Source organism: Zingiber officinale, chromosome 6B (genome assembly GCF_018446385.1).
Source record: "Zingiber officinale cultivar Zhangliang chromosome 6B, Zo_v1.1, whole genome shotgun sequence".
NCBI lineage: Eukaryota > Viridiplantae > Streptophyta > Magnoliopsida > Zingiberales > Zingiberaceae > Zingiber > Zingiber officinale.
The window spans coordinates 4,651,867-4,671,374 of NC_055996.1; the positions used below are offsets into that span (position 1 = coordinate 4,651,867).

Below are 19,508 nucleotides of genomic sequence, written 5' to 3' on the forward strand. Positions count from 1 at the left end.
TAAAAATCGAACAACACCACCGAGACAAAGGAGGAATCAATGCCAAGAGTTGGAGGAGCTAGCAAAGATAAAATTACGAAAAAGGTAAGTAATTTTCTTGGTCAACCCTAGGGATTTCTTCCCTTGTGACCTTTTTAGTGACTTTGTTAGAATTCTTAGAAGTCTTAGTCACCTTAGTTACAAAAATACTCCTAGGGATAACTTTCCTTATACTTTTGACTTGACCCTTAGACCTAGACTCGGTTCCATAGCTATATGGAACTCTATGGTAAGAAATTATATCCTTCTTATCCTTAGGTTTGTATCCCAAACCTCTATGGCTCTTGGATGACCCTTGTTGTACTCCTAGACCTAGATTTTTCTCATTTTGCCCTTTTAGGATATTTTCCATCCTTTTTAGGGTCTTTTCCATTTTATCAAGCCTTGACCTCAAGACTTGATTTTCTATCATTAAATCCTTAGTTTTTGGTTTTTCAATGAATCCATGAGCAATTTTATGTTTAGGCTTGTAACTAAAACTCTTAGTCTTCTTGCCTAGATTTTCATCTACCTTCCTAACCTTAGGTGTGGTAGTCTTAGCATGAAAAGCTACATGATTTTCCTAAAAGCTATCATGCTTTCTATTCTTATGGTAAATAGCATTAAAATGATAAAAGTTAGAACTACCATGCTTTTTACCATTATTTAAAGAGGTAGGCTCAATAAATAATACCTTTCTTTTTACCTTGGAGGCTCCCCCTTGACTTGTGCTTCCTCCAAGAGCCTTGACCGCTTTCTTTCCCTTGGGACATTGGCTCCGGTAATGTCCCTTTTGATTGTAAGAGAAGCACACAATGTGCTCCTTGCTCTTCTTTGTTCCGGGAGCGATCTCCTTGGGCTTCACCTTGCCCTTTAGTGCCACTTGGCCCTTTTTCTTGGCCAATTTGGGGCACTTGCTCTTGTAGTGCCCATGTTCCCTACATTCAAAACATATAATTTGATTTTTATTTTTAATTGAAACATTTATACCTTCATGTGTAGGGACGACACTTGATCCTCCATTTGATTTAGCTTGACTTGTGGAGGTGGAAGCTTCTTCATCCTCTTCTTCTCTTGACCCGGATGTGGAGGCTTCTTCTTGCTCTGGTGTCAATGATCTACACTCCCCCTCAATCCTAGAGGTGGAGGCTTCTTCATCTTCATCTTGTACATGGAACAAGGAGTATGCACTCTCCTTGCCTTCTTCATTGCATTCCTTTGAAGATGAAACTTCTTGGACTTCTTCTTCGGAAGTTGAGCATCTCTCAACTTTGGAATCCTCTTCCTTTTGATCTTGCTCCAATGAGTCGCCCTCTTTGGATTTTTCTTGACTTGGTACAGTGGAGGGGATCTCATGAATCTTGGCCAATTTGCTCCATAGCTCTTTGGCATCTTCAACATCTCCAATTTGCTCCAAGATGTTGCTCGGCAATAAATTGACCAAAAGGTTGGTCACTTTGTCATTAGCCTCACCTCTTTGGATTTGGTCTTGGCTCCACTTGCTTCTTTCGAGAATTTTGCCCTTTGAATTTCTTGGAGCCTTGAACCCTTCCATGAGAGCAAACCATTGCTCTATCTCCATCATCAAGAAGTTTTCGATTCTTGATCTCCAAGAATAGAAGCTAGTCATTGTGAATGGTGGAGGCACCCTCGTATCGAATCCAAGTCCATCTTGGAATTCCATTTGAAGTTGAGCCTTTTGACGAAGTCTTCGACTTGTAGAATTTGCTCCAACTTCTACACCCTCTAGCTTTGTTGCCCCTTCCGGCGATGATTCCGGTGAAGAGTGGCCTCGCTCTGATACCACTTGTTGGGACCAAATATGTAGCTAGAGGGAGGGGGGGTGAATAGCTCGGCGCGATCTCGTGCTCGTCGTTGCTTGCTTCTTGCGATGATGTGCAGTGGAAAATACAAGAACGCAAATACAACAACTCTAACTCGAGGATTTACTTGGTATCCACCTCACAAGAGGTGACTAATCCAAGGATCCACACACTCACGCACCCTCCACTAATAAAACACTCATTTACGGTAACTACCGAAGGCGGAAAAGCCCTACAAGCTCACAATACAACAACAAGAAAGAAAGAAGCAAAATACAAATAAATCTTACAAGATTACAATGAAACCCTAGCTTCTTCTTCTTGTTGTTGTAACTCGCCTCTTGACTTGGAAGAACCTCCAAGAACTTCAAGAACTGGCGGTGAGAACTCTGTGGAGAAGCTCTGTGAAGATCTGTGCTCGCTGGAGAAGAAGCCGTGGAAGTTCTACCGAGAGAACAGCTCGCATACGATGCCAACGGTCAGATCCCAATCGATCAGATTGCTCCCAATCGATTGGGGAGGCTTTGGATCGATCGACCGATCGATCCAGAGCGCCTCTGTGCTCTCGGGAATTGCCTGGATCGATCGGTCGATCGATCCAGGGCTTATCACGTGAAATCGCAGCTCCCAATCGATCCACTGATCGATTGGGGGGTTCTGGATCGAACAACCGATCGATCCAGAATTGTTCTGTGCGATCACGCACTCGTCCCAATCGATCCACTGATCGATTGGGAGGAGGCTTATCGCGATGACTCGCCCAATCGATCAGCCGATCGATTGGGTATGAGTCAATCGATCGGCTGATCGATCCAGCTCATGATTTCTCCCAAAATCAAGTCTAAAGCCTCATAAACCAACATCTGGTCAACCATAACATGTTGGTTCATCGTGCCTAGCATCTGGTCACCCTTGACCTGCTAGGACACCCTCACTAAGTGTCCGGTCAACCCTTTGACCCACTTTGACTTTTCTCCTCGTGCCAAGTATCCAGTCAATCCCTTTGACCTACTTGGACTTTCCAACACCAGATGTCCGATCAGCCTTGATCCATCTGGATTTCCTCGTGCCTGGCTTCACTCACCAGGACTTCCTTCTGCCTAGCTTCACTCACTAGGTCTTCCAACTGCCTAGCTTCACTCACTAGGTCTTTCACCGGGATTCACTCACCAGGATTTCCTTCTGCCTAGCTTCACTCACTAGGTCTTTCCATCTTTCTAGCTTCACTCACTAGGTCTTTCACCTGGCTTCACTCACCAGGACTTTCACCTGGCTTCACTCACCAGGATTTCCTTCTGCCTAGCTTCACTCACTAGCACTACAAGAAAAACCCTCATAGACATCGGTGGAACAACAACAGTTTTAAGCAAAAACCGATGTCTTTGAGTATTTTACACTGATTTTTTCAAAAACCGGTGTCTATGAGCACAGATTTTCGCTCATAGACATCGGTTTTTTAACCGATGTCTATGAGCGCCTTTTTTTTTGTTAATAGACATCGATTTTAACAGTGGTTTTTAAAACCCGGTGTTAATGAACCAAAAAAATATAATTTAATTTTTCCACCAGCCAAAATTTATAATATTTCGCAAAGTTCCCTCCAAACTTAAACCAATATCACGTCCCTTCTCTCACCCTAAACTTAAACCTAAACCATCTCTCTCAGCCTCATCTCCCTCTTCTCTTTCCTGGATCTCTTCCCTTTCCTGGATCGCTGCCCCTTCCTCTCCCGATTAGGATCAAAACCACCTGCTTCGGTCCTAAATAAAATCACATTCCATTCTGCCTCCTCATCCAATCCTCTCTTCTTCCTCCTCCTTCCTCTCTTCGCTCTTCCCGGCTAAGGTTGGGGCCGACGAGATCGCATCGAAGCACTTCGAAGCACTTGATTCATTCGATTCCGGTTCCCGTTCCCGTTCGCGAAACCAGTTTCTTTCGATCGAGGTGATGGCGGACGTGCAGATGGGGGAGACGGAGACCTTCGCGTTCCAGGCGGAGATCAACCAGTTGTTGAGTCTCATCATCAACACCTTCTACTCCAACAAGGAGATCTTCCTGCGCGAGCTGATTAGCAACGCCTCGGATGTGAGACATCGCTGCTTTCATGTTGCTGCTCCCATTTTTTTCCCCTGTGTTGTCGTTGCTGAAGCAAATCGTGTGACTGCAGGCACTCGATAAGATCCGGTTCGAGGGTCTCACCGACAAGAGCAAGCTGAACGCCGCACCTTGTCGCACGGTCTGGCACCAAGGAGTTCATGGAGGCACTAAACCTTTTCCAACTTGCGTTACCTCCCTCCCTCAAGCGCGCCGCTTCCCTCCCGTTGCCTCCCTCGTCGCCCGGCCTCCCTCCAGTGCCGACCTCCAGCGCTGACTCCAGCAGCGCCGCCTCCAGCGCTGACTCCAGCAGCGCCGCCTCCCGCGCCAACTCCAGTAGCGCCGCCAAGAAAATTTGTAATGGTATAATGACATAGCTTTATTTGTTTAAAATTTCCCCAAGAAAATTTTGCTTCGGACATTAAATGCTTTTTACCTTTTACTCTTCTCAAAGCCATAACTTGGTCTTTCTTGAAAAACTTTGTTAAGAAATTAGCGTGTGGTTACTGTTGTCACAATAACAGAATGTAAATTTTACTGCTGCAAAAGTCATATCTTGGTTCTTAATTTTGACACAACCTAGTGTGCTAACTCATTTAAAAGAAAAAAAGGAGCCAGAACTTCCATTTGTAATGGTATTCCTGTTTTTAAGGGTAGAAATCCTCCAAACATAGGAGCCTTTTCAATATGATGGCATTGCTAACCTTCTAATTATATTTATGGCAGTGAGAATCACAATCTAAAGGATCGAACTCATCGGCAATCTAATTTTATTAAACATGACCATGTGTTAACAAAAAACCTTAGGTCCAATCATTCGAGTTGCATTGTGGATCGCTCACTCAATATGGCATGAAGTATATGCGAGCTTTCGCAAACATATGTAACGAGGGTGTCTCAAAGGATGGGATGGAAGAAGCTTGTGGTAATGTTTGTGGAAGCTACAACTCAGCTAAGTGGAGTCCCTTTATCCATGGCTACAGTGCATGATCTTGTATCTCAAAATTGCACGTCTAGTGCAATGTAAGCTCATCAGTGCTCATACATAAATATATACACACTGGCAGTAGGAATAGTCATATGCTTACTTAAACTTGTTCAAGGGTGTTGTTTCAGATAGTCATATGCAATTTTGAAAGCTGGAAATGGTAAAGATGCAATTTTGAAAGCTGGAAATGGTAAAGATGCAATTTTGAAAGCTGGAAATGGTAAAGATTCAGTATGCAGTTGGTCTCAATTAGTTCGGATATGGTTTGTTGGTCGAGTTTTTACTTAAATTCAACTATTATTTTATTAAAGCTTCTTTTATGGTTCTTTAGCATCAAGAGGTTTACCTTGTATTGAAACTTTTGTTGCATATATTTCTTGATTCATAAATTTTCAGTGTGTATATTTCTAATACTCTTGAGTAAATTCCATTAATGCCTCCTTATTGCAAGATACTAGTTTCAGTGAATCTAACTTGTTATAATTTTTCCATTTTGTCATAACCAGATTGAAAGTTGCTAATACTTTACCTCCCTTAGGAATCATCATTAGCAGAGTTACCTTTGTGGGTCATGATCCATACATATTTCTTAGAAGAATTGCACGATATTTCATCCAATATCATCATAGGGAAGCAAAATATCAAATTTTGCAGATAATTTACTTCTGTGATCCCGCAATGAGTTGTATTTGTATCATTTGTTTATTTGCAGATTTGTACTTGTAGGTACGAATATAGATGGGCGGATGGTGTGCAAATAAAGAAACCTATTGAAGTCTGGGCGGATGGTGTGCAGATTTGTACTCTCATTTCCAGAAGATTGTGAGCCTCAAGGAAGAAGCACATCTCAACACCTGCTTCAAGCATTTCATTCTTTTCACTTATGTAAGTGCCTACCTCCGCTTAAAATTTCATTGCTTTCGTCAACCTTTCGTACCCATTTGAGAATCGACATGTTCGTGTTATTGTGACGGAGGAGTTTGGGTTGATCGACAAGAAGGAACTCGCCCCGCTGCAGGAGCTGATTGAGTCCATCGTTCTATAAGTTTGTTACTAATCTAAAGCACTTAAATGATCTTTCAGGTAATCAATCTTATTTCACTGCTAAGTTTCTCTCGAGTGGCTTGTATGTTGATGATGCATTGTTTATTACACATAATTAATGAGTAAATATTAATATGATTTTGTGTGACCCACCTCCACCACCTGTTCCTTGTGGCTCTGAATCAAGAAATTTTGCTGCCACACCTCCCGCCCTCTGCCAGCGTGGTGAGGGCTCGAGAGAGAGAGAGGGAGGCAGAAAGCGGTAGAATTGTATCATTAGAGTAAAATTTGAATCCTATGAGGACGCTTGGGGCCGGCAGTGGAGAAGGCACTTGGAGTGAGGTTACATTATTGCATCTTTACCATTTCCAGCTTTCAAAATTGCATCTTTACTAATATATTATTTATGTGTTTTTACAGTTTACAAATCTCAACTACTCTAGAGTTGAAATTGATGAAGTGAGGTTCGATTGGGCGGAATGCATGCTAGATTACATTTGAAGAGCGGTTCTACCTTGATGTGTTGTTAAAAGAATGTTCTATCTTGATTTTGATATCTATTAGCTAGCTTTTGATGTAAAAAGAATGTTTGGGTATTTTATGGATACTGTTGTAAGAAGATTATTTATATAATTTGTGAATATTTGTGTATTTTATGGATATTGTTAAATGAAGAATATTTGTGTAATTTGTGAATATTTGTGTTTTTTTTATTACTGTCGGTTTTTCATTGTTTCGGAAATCAAATTTGTGCTGGTAAAAAATATTCATATTACATCGGTTTTCCACCGCTGTAAAACCGGTGTTATTAACTAATATTACATCGGTCATTTACCGCTGCCAAAACTGGTGTTATTAACATACAATATTATATCGGTTTTACACCGTTTATGAAACGGTGTCATTAAGTGATACTACACCGGTTAATAACCGATTCGAAGACCGGTGTCGTTAAGTGATACTACACCGGTTTTAACCCGATGTCTAAAATGGCAGACCTTTTACATCGGCTTCATAGACATCGGTCGAAAATGAAATAGACACCGGTGGAAAACCGATGTCTATGAGGATTTTTGTTGTAGTGTAGGTCTTTCCATCTGCCTGGCTTCACTCACCAGGACTTTCACCTAGCTTCACTCACTAGGATTTCCCATTGCCTAACTTCCCAGTTAGGACTTTCCATCTGTCTGACTTCACTCACCAGGACTTCCTTCTGCCTAGCTTCACTCACTAGGACTTCCTTCTGCCTAGCATCACTCACTAGGTCTTCCAGTCAAGTATCCAGTCAATTTTGACCTACTTGACTCTCCTTCACACATGAACAATTGCACCTGCAATCTTCACCTACTTGACTCTCCTTCACACATGAACAATTGCACCTGCAATCTTCATGTATTAACTACATATATTGTCAAACATCGAAACCACAACATCAAGACTCAAGCTTGACTCAATTCAAGCTCAGTCAACACGGTCAACCTTGACCTGGGGAATATTGCACCAACATTTTGATCAACCACAACTTTGGCACTTGAAATATGGACATCTCAATTGGAAAGGACTGCAATTTCTCAAGCAGAAGAACATGGTAATTGGACTGCCAGAAATTGAAGCAAAAGCTCAAATTTCTGAAGGCTGCGTGTATGGGAAAATGCATCGGTCTCCTTTTCCCAAAACAACTTGGAGGGCTAAAGCACCTTTGGAGCTTATTCATGCAGATATTTGGGGTCCTTCAAGAACTCTTTATCATGGAAACAAAAGGTATTTCATTTTATTTGTGGATGACTACACAAGGATGATGTGGATTTATTTTCTAAGTGAAAAGTCCGAGGCTTTTTCTACATTTCTTAAATTTAAAGCTCTTGTAGAAAAGGATTCTGGTCATCAAATTAAGACATTTCGGACAGATCATGGAGAATTTATTTACACTCCATTTATGGAGTATTGCAGAGATAATGGTATTCAAAGACAGTTGACTATTTGAAGAAGTCCCCAACAAAATGGTGTAGCTGAGAGAAAAAATCGCACGATTACTGAAATGGCTAGAAGCATGATGCTTGACAAAAATTTACCAAAAATTTGTTGGGTCGAAGCTGTTCACACAACTATCTACATCCTGAATCGATGTCCTACGAAGGTATTCTAGAATAAAACACCATTCGAAGCCTGGCACAAAAAAAACCAGTGGTTAATCATTTGAAGATTTTTGGCAGCATTGCATATTCTCATATCTCTACACCAAATAGAGATAAATTTGATGAAAAAGGTGAGAAGCTTATTTTTGTTGGCTATAGTGATGAGTCAAAAGGCTATCGCCTTTATAATCCTATAACTTGCAAGCTTGTGGTTTCAAGAGATATAATATTTGACGAAATGGCATCCTGGAGTTGGAAAGAAAGCTCATCCAAATAGATATCTCAAAGTGATTTTTATGAAGCATCAAAACCTGATGATGAATCTGATCCTGCCATTCTAAGTCCAAGTCCAAATCCACCAAGTGCTCTTGATCATGCTGAAAATTCAAGTTTGGAATCACCAATAAGGAAAACTCGATCTTTGAGAGAAATTTATGAGACATCTGAAAGCACTCTTTACTTCTGAACCACAAAATTTTGAAAAAGCAGAAAAGGATGAAGTATGGAGAAAAGCTGTGGAGGAAGAGATTGTTGTGATAGAAAAGAATAAAACTCAGGAATTAGTGGATATACCTAAGCATAAAGATGTCATTGGGCTAAAATGGGTTTTCAAAACCAAATATCATGAAGATGGCAGCATACACAAACACAAGGCGAGGCTTGTAGCAAAGGGATATTCAAACAACCAGGAATTGATTTCCACGAGACTTTTGCACCAGCTGTTAGAATAGAAACTATTTGAGTTGTTCTTGCTGTTGCAACACAATTGGAGCTTCCAGTATTTCATCTTGATATCAAATAAGCTTTTCTCAATGGAGAGCTTGAGGAAGAGGTGTATGTATAACAACCTCAAGGATTTATTGTGGAAGGAAAAGAAGATAAGGTATACTGCCTTAAGAATGCTCTTTACGGGCTGAAGCAAGCCTCAAGAGCTTGGAATAGCAAGATTGATGATTATTTTCTCAAGAATGGTTTTCATCATAGTTCTAATGAGCCTTCTCTTTATATAAAGAAACAAGGAAAAGATTTTTTGATTGTATGCATCTATGTAGATGATCTCATCTATATGTGCACTAACATGGATTTAGTTGAAGATCTCAAGCGAAGGATGATGCACAATTTTGAGGATGGATTTGGGAGTTATGGAATATTTTCTCAAAATTCAAGTGAAGCAGTCCCAAGGAGAAATTTTTATTTCTCAAGAGAAATACACTGAAGATCTCTTGAAAAAACTCCATATGGAGAATTGCAAACCAGTTTCTACTCCTATGGCAGTAAGTGACAAGTTGAGTAAAAGTGATGGTGTTGGAAAAAGTGATGCAAGATTGTTCAGGAGTCTTGTTGGTTCAATAATTTATCTCACGAACACATGGCCGGACATTATTCAAGTTGTAAGTATGATATCAAGGTTCATGAATGAGCCAAGTAAACTTCATTTTGCAGTTGCTAAAAGAGTTCTGAGATACTTGAAAGGAACAAAGAATATGGGCATCATGTAAAGGAAGATCAGTGCAAGCAAGCTAACTGGTTATACCGACAGTGATTGGGTTGGTTCATTGGATGATAGAAAAAGCACTTCAGGTTATTTGTTTTATCTTGGAAGTAATGTTGTTTCATGGAGTAATTAGCATTATCATTGGTAGAAGCAGAATATGTTGCTGTTACAGATGCAGCTTGTGAAGCAATTTGGTTAAGAAGGTTATTTGAAGATTTTCAACAAGTTCAAGAACAACCCACTGTGATTCATTGTTACAATATGTCTGCAATTGCTATGACAAAAAAATCCAGTGTTTCACTCAAGAACGAAACACATCGAATTGTGACATCATTTCATTCGAAATATTGTGAGCAAAGGAGAAATCAGCCAGGAGTTTGTTAGAACAGATGTGCAATATTCAGATTTTCTTACTAAAGCCGTGCACGTAGAGAAATTTCAGAGAGCTAGAGATATGCTCAAGATTGCAAATTAAGAGGGGATGTTGGAAATGTAATTTTGCAATTATTATTAGAAAGTGAATCAGAATAATGCATGCATCTGCCTATTCATGTACTTGATAGGGTGAAGCGTATCATGTTGTTCATGTATAGGCTAGATTCATGTTAAGTCTTATCTATAAATATTTATGTAACTTCAGTATTTGATAATGAGATATATACAAGAAAAGTATTCAGAAGTATAGTAGCACTATATTTTTATATCCTTCTTGCAACTCTTTCTTGTTATTGCTATCATTTCCCAATAAAAGAGACCCACTGACAAGCCCCTTCGCTTGTCTCTTCAGGATGTCTACAAGATTGGAAATATTGGAACTATCCCTGTTGGGACATTTGAGACTAGCTATGTGCTTAACCAGGCATGGTTGTCACTTTTGGCCCTAGTGGTTTGATCACTGAGGTCAAGTCAGGGGAGATGCATCACGAGGCACTGCAAGAGGTTCTTCCTGGTGACAATGTTGGGTTCAATGTTAAGAATGTTGCGGTCAAAGATCTCAAGCGTGGCTTTGTTGCTTCCAACTCCAAGAACCTCTCTAAATTGTATAATTAATGCTTTAAAAATTTATAAATAAGATGGATGCTAAAATGGAAGTAATAATAACACAGAGGCCTATCAATATGGTGATTGTCGAGGTAGATATGTAGTTCAATATTTTGTACAGAGTGGCCTAACTTACATGCAAGAATAATTATATCCTTAAAGGATAACATAAGTTATTTTAAGCGAAACCCTTCTGATAATTAAATCTTTAATTCTGATGCTTAAATCATTAAATATGTAATGGACAACTGAAAATAGAAAACCTAAAGATTATTATAATACAAATAATACAAGGTTATCATATAACACAAGGTTATCATTTTACGCCATTAGTTTTGATGTTTATTAATTCTCATCGTCTGTTCAACTATGTTCAACTATGCCCCCTAGGCAAGGTTCAACGCTAAGACGTTTGACAAATTCACAGAATACCAGGGTTGAATACCCAGTTGGAGCATGTAACACGACTATTAATTTGTGGGGCGGTGTGCAAGGCGGCATATGGTTTGATTAAACAATTAATAAGCATATGCAGCTCTAGTGGGAGTAAAATTATGGAGGTCACCTACTAGGTGTACATACTACGATGCCCACCTCCAAAAAAAATAAATAAATAATTGAGTCTGTATAAGTGAAATGATTAACTTATAAGTCTTCAAGCATTTCTCCATTAATATATTGTATGCTTAAAAAAATCCTCTCTAAATTATGTAATAATAAAAAGAATATATTTACCTCTATTCTGTCATTGGTCTCTTCGACCTTTTTTTTAGAAATCTTTTTGAAACAAAATTTTTAATTATATGAGTCTATTTCAGTCGCATAAGATCTTAATTTTAAGGTAAATTTTTTTACTAAAATATTATAAATGACGTAAGGTTATTGAAGTTAGAATGACTTGATATTTAATTAATCAAAAACCAAAGGGATGAATTATAAAATTGAAATCTTCATGATCTCTTCGACAGAGTTGACTCATCCCATTTGCACAACAAAATAATTCATAAATAAATTTGCATTAACCAGTAGTACAAGCTCAGAGAAATTACAACGATATTAAGACAGAAACACAAATAATTAATTAATTAAAAACCCAACCAGCAAACAATAATTGATCAAATAATTAATTAATTAAAAACCCAACCAGCAAACAACATAATTGATGCTTATTTTTGCAAATCCAAATTATTAATTAATCAAAAGCCCAACCAACAAACGACATAATTGAAGTTTATTTTTGCAAATCCAAATTATTAATTCCCTGAGACAACTCTTTCTGCCGATTATTTTTTGGCGGCGGTGGTGGTGGTGGTGGCGCCGGCGTCAGGGGAGGGGGGGAGGGGTTTTGGTGGTGGTGGTGGTGGTAGTGAAGGAAGGTGGTGGGAGACACATTTGATGACCGATTCTTAACTGATTATATGTTAAGATTCTCCATTCTCTCCAACCTGGACATGCGGTTTTGATATAAAAGAGTTTATTGACTATAATGACATTATTTTGATTAATATCATTTGCATAGTCTTTGATTATTTGCTGATATTCAGCTTCTAAATCAAATGTATTACTCATGATAGATACTTTTTAGTTTAGGTGTTGAATTCTCTAACTCAACCAATGAATTCACTTTATCAGTGGCTCTGATACTCTTTGGCCGACAGCAATCTGCTCTGATATCACGGCGATCCCGAAGCTAGCTGTGTTCATTCAACATATAATATAGTAGTTAAAGAAAAACAATTTAGTAATTAAGAGCTTAATTAACTGCATTCTCTCTAAATACATACTTGCGCAGGCTGAGAAGTTGACTCCCTCCAGGATGAGATTTGATGATCCTTCTGGAATTGTTCGTGCTTCTCCTTGCTCTGGATGTCTGCCTGCTTTATAGCTGAGAGGCTGAGACTTTGTTACGTAACTGCTTACGTTTTCTTGTCTTTATTATTAAAGTCCACGATTCTTCCATATCGAGGTTTGACTTTGACATTGCTGAAGTTGATAGCATGTCATTGGTTGTTTGTTGTTTTTACAAAAATATATATGAAACGCACGAAGTGTTGTCATAAACAAAAATATTCTTCAATTCGGATCAAGTGTCTGAAGCATTTCTGCTTAATTGCCGCAGAAAATCAACAGCCTTGTTTTGAGCTTCTGGATTTTGTTTTGTTCAAGTAGGATAATAAATCTCTGAAGGTATTAGTATGCAGGTTAATCCGATTACCGAATAGCTTCCTTCAGGTTCGTAAGCATAAATCTTAAGACAAGTTTCCTGGTCTTAAAATATTGTACAGCCAGTTTTTTAAGGTCTGGTAGCAATTCCGCTTATGGTCCAAGAGCAGCTAATAAATATAGCATTTTTAAGTAAGCAGTTTGGAAATATTGTTGTACCAGTTTAGCGCAGCATCGACGAATTTGCTTTGCCTTTACAACGACCCATTTGCTCTGAGCTAGACATAAGTTAAGTGGCCGTTATATCTTCCATGCCCTTCATCATTGAGTTAGTCGAGTTACCAGCAAGATAATTTTTTATACCACTAATATGTTCAATATCAAGTTAACAAAAAATATCTATTTTAGTTCTATCATCGGCTATGAGTTCGAATCTAAGAGAAATTCTGGATAATGTTTATTACTCTGAAATTTTATTGTCTTTCCTTAATCTGAATGATAAGAAGAAAAGAAAAGATTGGTCCTTATCAGTAAAAGAAAATGCTATTTTGAAATTTTATCAGCAATTTGCTTGTGTAGGCGGGGATCCGATATTTCCTGAATCCTTATATAAGGAATTACAAAGGAAATTTTTTCAACAAAGATATGAATTAGGAAGATTGGTCGACGAAATATGACATTGAGAGAACAAAGTTTAACAACGAATTCTTTGCTCTTTTAATTTGGCAAAAGGTAGGTGATACTTCCCTTTATAAAAGAGATAGCGGACTTATTGTCTATTTTGACAATAAATCTTTCTCTTAAATAAATTTCAAACTTCTATATAGCCTTTTTAACGGTCAAGAGTTTGTTGATATCTGGTAGTGGTGCAATATGAGCACAGGTAGTATAACACCGCTTTGGTGAAGTTGAGGTTAGAATTGGACTCTATCTCTCTAAGATGAATTTGCCCCGCACATAGTGCTCATGGAATATGACAATCGTCTTCCAAGATACCACGACTTTATCGTATATGTGGAAGATTGTGAAGGAGAGTCAAGTAGGTCAAGGTTGATCTGATACTTGACTGAAAAATCCTAGTGAGTGAAGCCAGGCGGTTGTTGGAAATCTTGGTAAGTGAAGCCAGGTGGAAGTCCTGGTGAGTGAAGCCAGGCAGTTTTGGAAGTCCTGGTGAGTGAAGCCAGGCAGTTTTGGAAGTCCTGGTGAGTGAAGCTAGGCAGTTGTGGAAAGTCCTAGTGAGTGAAGTTAGGCAGAAGGAAAATCCTGGTGAGTGAAGCCAGGTGGAAGTCTTGGTGAGTGAAGTCAGACAGTTGTGAAAAATCCTAGTGAGTGAAGCTAGGCAGAAGGAAAATCCTGGTGAGTGAAGCCAGGTGAAAGACCTAGTGAGTGAAGCTAGGTAGATGGGAAGTCCAAGTAGGTCAAAGGGATTGACCAGATACTTGGCACAAGGAAATCCAGATGGGTCAAGGGTGACCAGACATCTGGTGGAAGTCCAAGTGGGTCAAAGGGATTGACCGGACACTTGGTGAGGGAGACCTAGCAGGTCAAGAGTGACCGGATGCTAGGTATGATGAATCAACAGGTCATAGTTGACCGGATGTTGGTGTAGGGGACTTTGGACTTGTTTTTGGGCAAAAACAGGAGCTGAATCGATCAGCCGATCGATTGGCTCATGCCCAATCGATCAGCTGATCGATTGGGTGAGTCCCCATGACAAACCTCCTCCCAATCGATCAGTGGATCAATTGGGGAGAAGTGTCGCGCGAACAGAAAGCCTCCCAATCGATCAGTCGATCGATTGAGAGCCTCCAATCGATCGGGCGATCGATTGGGAGTTGCGACTTTTCGCGATAAGCCCTGGATCGATCAGTTGATCGATCCAGGCTATTCCCAGGAGCACAGAGGCGCTCTGGATCGATCGGTCAATCGATCCAAAGCCTCCCCAATCGATTGGGAGTAATGCAATCGATTGGGATTTGATCGTTGGCGCAGGATATAGTTGTTGGCGAGCATTTCTCTCGTAAGAACTTTTAGCTTTCATCTCCGATCTTCACAGCGAGTTCACAGCTCCTCCACAGACTTCTCATCGCCAGATCTTGAAGGTTCTTGGAGGCATTTCCAAGTCAAGAGGCGGATCTACAGCAAGAAGACAAAGCTAGGGTTAGGGTTTCTTGTGTAAACCGTGTAAACTTTCCCTTGTATTTGCTTCTCTTTGTTCTTGTTGTATTGAGAGTATTGTAGGGCTTCTCCGCCTTCGGTAGTTACCGAAAAGGAGCGTTTTCATAGTGGAGGGTGCGTGAGTGTGTGAATCCTTGGATTAGTCACATCTTCTTGAGGTGGATACCAAGTAAATTCCTAGTGTTAGTGTTGTGTATTTGTTTCTTTGTATTTTCCGCTGGATTTCATCACAAGAAGCAAGCAACGATGAGCACGAGATCGCACTGAGCTATTCACCCCCCTCTCGCTACATTTCGGTCCCAACAAGTGGTATCAGAGCAAGGTCGCTCTTCACCGGAATCATCACCGGAAGGGGCAAAAAGCTAGAGGGTGAAGAAGTTGGAGCAATTCTACAAGTCAAAGACTTCATCAAAAGGCTCAACCTCAAAATGGAATTCCAAGATGGACTTGGATTCGACACAAGGGTGCCTCCACCATATGTATCTACAAGTTTCGATTCTTGGAAATCAAGGATCAAGAATTTTCTTATGATGGAGATAGAGCAATGGTTTGTTATAATGGAAGGCTTCGAAGCTCTAAAGAATTCAAAGGGCAAAATCCTCAAGAGGAGCAAGTGGAGCCAAGAACAAATCCAAAGGTGTGAGGCTAATGACAAAGTGACCAAACTTTTGGTCAATCTATTGCCGAGCAACATCTTGGAGAAAATTGAAGAATTTGAAGATGCTAAAGAGCTTTGGAGCAAATTGGCCAAGCTTCATGAAGACCCCTCCACTATACAAAATCAAGACAAATCCACAGAGGGCGACTCATTGGAGCAAGACCAAGAGGAGGAGGACTCCGGAGTTGAGAGATGCTCAACTTCCGAAGAAAAAGTCCAAGAAGCTTCATCTTCAAAGGAATACAATGAAAAGGGTAAAGAGGGAGCATACTCTTTGTTCCATATACGAGATGAAGATGAAGAAGTCACCACCTCTAGGATTGAGGGGGAGCGACTTTTGGTGACACCGGATCAAGAAGAAGGAAAAGCTTCTACATCCGGATCAAAAGGAGAAGATGATGTATCCTCCAAAAAATAAGAGACATCAAATGGAGGATCAAGTGTCATCCCTACATGTGAAGGTATAAATATTTCATCTAAAAATAAAGATCATATCATATGTTTTGAATGTAGGGGACATGGGCACTACAAAAGCAAGTACCCTAAATTGGCCAAGAAAAAGGGTCAAGTGGCACCAAAGGACAAAGAGAAGTCCAAAGAGACCGCTCCCTGAATAAAGAAGAGCAAGGAGCACATTGTGTGCTTCTTTTGCAATCAAAGGGGACACTATCGAAGTCAATGTCCCAAGGGGAAGAAAGCGGTCAAGGCTCAAGGAGGAAGCACAACTTAAGGGGGAGCCTCCAAGGTAAAACAAAAGGTATCATTTATTGAGCCTACCCCTTTAAATAATGGTAAAAAGCATGCTAATTCCAATTTTTATCATTTTAATACTATTTACCATAAAAATAGGGAGCATGATAGTATTAAATAAAAATATATGGCTCTCCATGCTAAGACTACCACACATAGGGTTAGGAAGGTAGGTAAAAGTTTAGGCAATAACACTAAGGACTCTAGGTATTTGCCTAAGAAAAAGGAGAATCAAGATCTTAGTGAAAATTCTAAGGTTGAGGAATTATGGAAGGAAAATCAAGTCTTGAAGTCAAGACTTGACAAAATGAAAAGGACCCTTAGAAAGATCACAAATGATACACAAGGGTTCAAGAGTCAAAACCTAGGTTTAGAGAAACAAGGGTCATCCTATGGTCATAAAGGTTTGGGATACAAACCTAAGGCTAAGAAAGATGTAATTTCTTACCATAAGGTTCCATATAGCTATGGAACTAACCCTACGCCTAGTGGTCAAGTCAAAAATACAAGAGAAGTTATCCCTAGAAGTATTTTTGCAACAACAAATATGACTAAGACTTCTAAGAAGTCTAAGAAAGTCACTAAGAAGGTAACAAGGGAAGCAATCCCTAGGATTGACCTAGAAAATGTGACCAAGGCCCCTAAGAAGCCTAACAAGGTCACTAGAAAGATATCTAGGGAGGCTATTTCTAGTGAATACCTAAAGCATCCAAGGAGCACCAATAGGTTTTGAGTTCCTAGGAGCATTTTCTCTACCTCTTAGATGGGTTAGAGAGTGTCAACTCTAATTGAAAAGATAGTTAACTCAATCATGATGAAGTTGACACTCTAAGAGCATTTTCAAGGTTATTGTTAACCTTTGAAAATGATATGGATAAATGGCTTACTCTTGGAAAGAGTAAGATGTGCCATAATGTGAGAAGCTTGATTTTAAAATTAAATTGGCACATTTGGGAAAATCGTAAGAACAACCAAGTTGGGATTGTGGTATGTTCTTAGGAATTAAAGGCAACTTAAGCCTTAACTTAATTTGTTACTCTTTAAAAGAGTAATTTGTGCCAAAAAATTTGATGAATTTGCTTAATTTAAATTGGCACAAAATTAGGAAAATTAAAAGAAATGTCAAAATTGAATTTTGACATTTTCTTGGGAAATAGTGGGCAATCTAGGTTTTAAATTTTAATTTAGCTAAGGATTAAAGATACTTAGATAGATAATCTGGTTATTTGATTTACGCTAATTTACCATGCTTTGTTTGCCCATCATATGTCATGACATCATATTTTGCACTCATGTTTTATTATGAAAATTATGAAAATACCATGTCATGTCATACATGCATCATGTAATTATAGGAAATTTTCTTTTGAAAATTATTTATCTTTGATGTATGTCATAACACATCATGCATTATTTTAATTCCTTACAAATCTAAGGACGAATGACATTCATTAACAAGTAACATCCTTGGTGGATGTTCATAACCTCAAAATGCCTAGATAGATATGCATGATCCCTAGATTAGGGTGAAACAAAATTTTACATCTCACTAAGAACTATAAGGTGACTTGTATGTGGTTTCGTATACATTAAATACAAGTGAGATGTTAGGATGATGAACAAAACTCAAGATGTTGATTTAGTGCATTCTTTTGAGTTTTAGGTTCATCAAAACACATAGTTATGTGTTTTTCAATCATTGGGAAAGTTAATGTACAAGTCATGTGCATTGAGCCCAAAGAACATGGTTGGAAATTGATTTTGAAAATGGTTTTAAAATGTTTTTGGAAAACCTTGGTGAAGATTATCTTTTGATAGTAATCATCATTGAAAAGTTAAACACAAACTAGAAGAAAACACTAAAGTTTTTACGAGTTTTCAAATTTGTGTCAATTTTGAAAAATAGAAAGTATTTTCATAGAAAACTATTTTTCCTTGATAATATATGCCCTAAGGAATGTCTACATGAATTTTCATGATTTTCCGATTTTTGTAGAATTTTAGGGGAGTTTCTGAAATTCACTGAAATAAATTTTCATTTTTTAGAGCTCTAATCGATCACCCGATCGATTAGAGTGCCTCAATCGATCAAGCGATCGATTGAGAGGAGTTTTTCCCGTGAGTAGAAGCTCGCTGGATCGATCAGCCGATCTATCCACGCAGTCTAAATCGATTAGTGGATCGATTCAGCAGGGTTCAATCGATTGGGACCCAACTCCAATCGATTGGGGATGCTGATTTTAGCTGGGAAAGCTTATTTTCAGCATCTTGAACCATTTTTAGTCTATATAACCATTCCTTACCCCTCAAAACACATTTGTATACATTTAGAGGGAGTTTTCATGATGAAAACAAGGATAGATTGGTTAAGAAAGACTAAATAGAGGTTTAGGTTGAGGTTTGGATTCTATATTGAATTTATGAACCTCAAAACTTCTAAATTTGGGTGTCCTAAAGGTTTAGGGATTCCAAGTCATTGTTGGTGCAATGACAGAAGTTACATGCATGTCTTTAAGGGAAGTTACTCTTTAAGGACATGAAAATCTATTTTTCATACACCTTGGAAGGTGGTTAACCTTCTTTAGCGAAAGTGCTCAAGGTTGGGCATTTGAATGTAATGGAGAGTGGATATCTTCATTATTCATGTGGTGTTTGCTCACGGATGAGCATTTGATGACAATGAAGGGAATGAAACCTTCATTTGAATTGTGTGTGAATATACCAAGTGATATATGCTCAGGGATGAGCGTTAAGAATAATGATGGGTATGCGAACTTCGTTATTGTGTTATGAACAACGAGTGAAGTTGTAAACAACGTTGGGTAATTCTTCAGGGGGAGAGTTTTTGATGTGTACCAATAGGGGGAGAATGTAGGGTTTAAGTTAGGCCTTTATTACCTAAGAGGGAGTTTGCCCTCTAGAAAAGGAGAAGAATGAAGGAAATCCTCATTCATATTGGCATGAAGGAAGTTGAGGCTATGAGATTAGTCTAACTTAAAGGAGGTATTGCCAAACATCAAAAAGGGGGAGATTGTTGGTGCAATATTCCCTAGGTCAAGGTTGACCTGGTTGACTAAGCTTGAATGGGTTCAAGCTCGAGTCTTGATGTTTGAGTTTTGAT

At 39.0% G+C, this 19,508-nt stretch overlaps 1 long non-coding RNA gene and 1 pseudogene across 1 annotated transcript; both read left to right on the plus strand.

Moving 5' to 3' along the window:
• The window catches only part of LOC121990073, a 44,630-nt pseudogene extending 33,983 nt beyond the window's left edge, over positions 1 to 10,647 (plus strand).
• Positions 5,726 to 6,034, plus strand: LOC121989884. Its single transcript, XR_006114356.1, has 2 exons — positions 5,726 to 5,808; positions 5,900 to 6,034. It is a non-coding gene; the product is annotated as an uncharacterized LOC121989884 (long non-coding RNA).
• Positions 10,648 to 19,508: the final 8,861 nt, after the last annotated feature.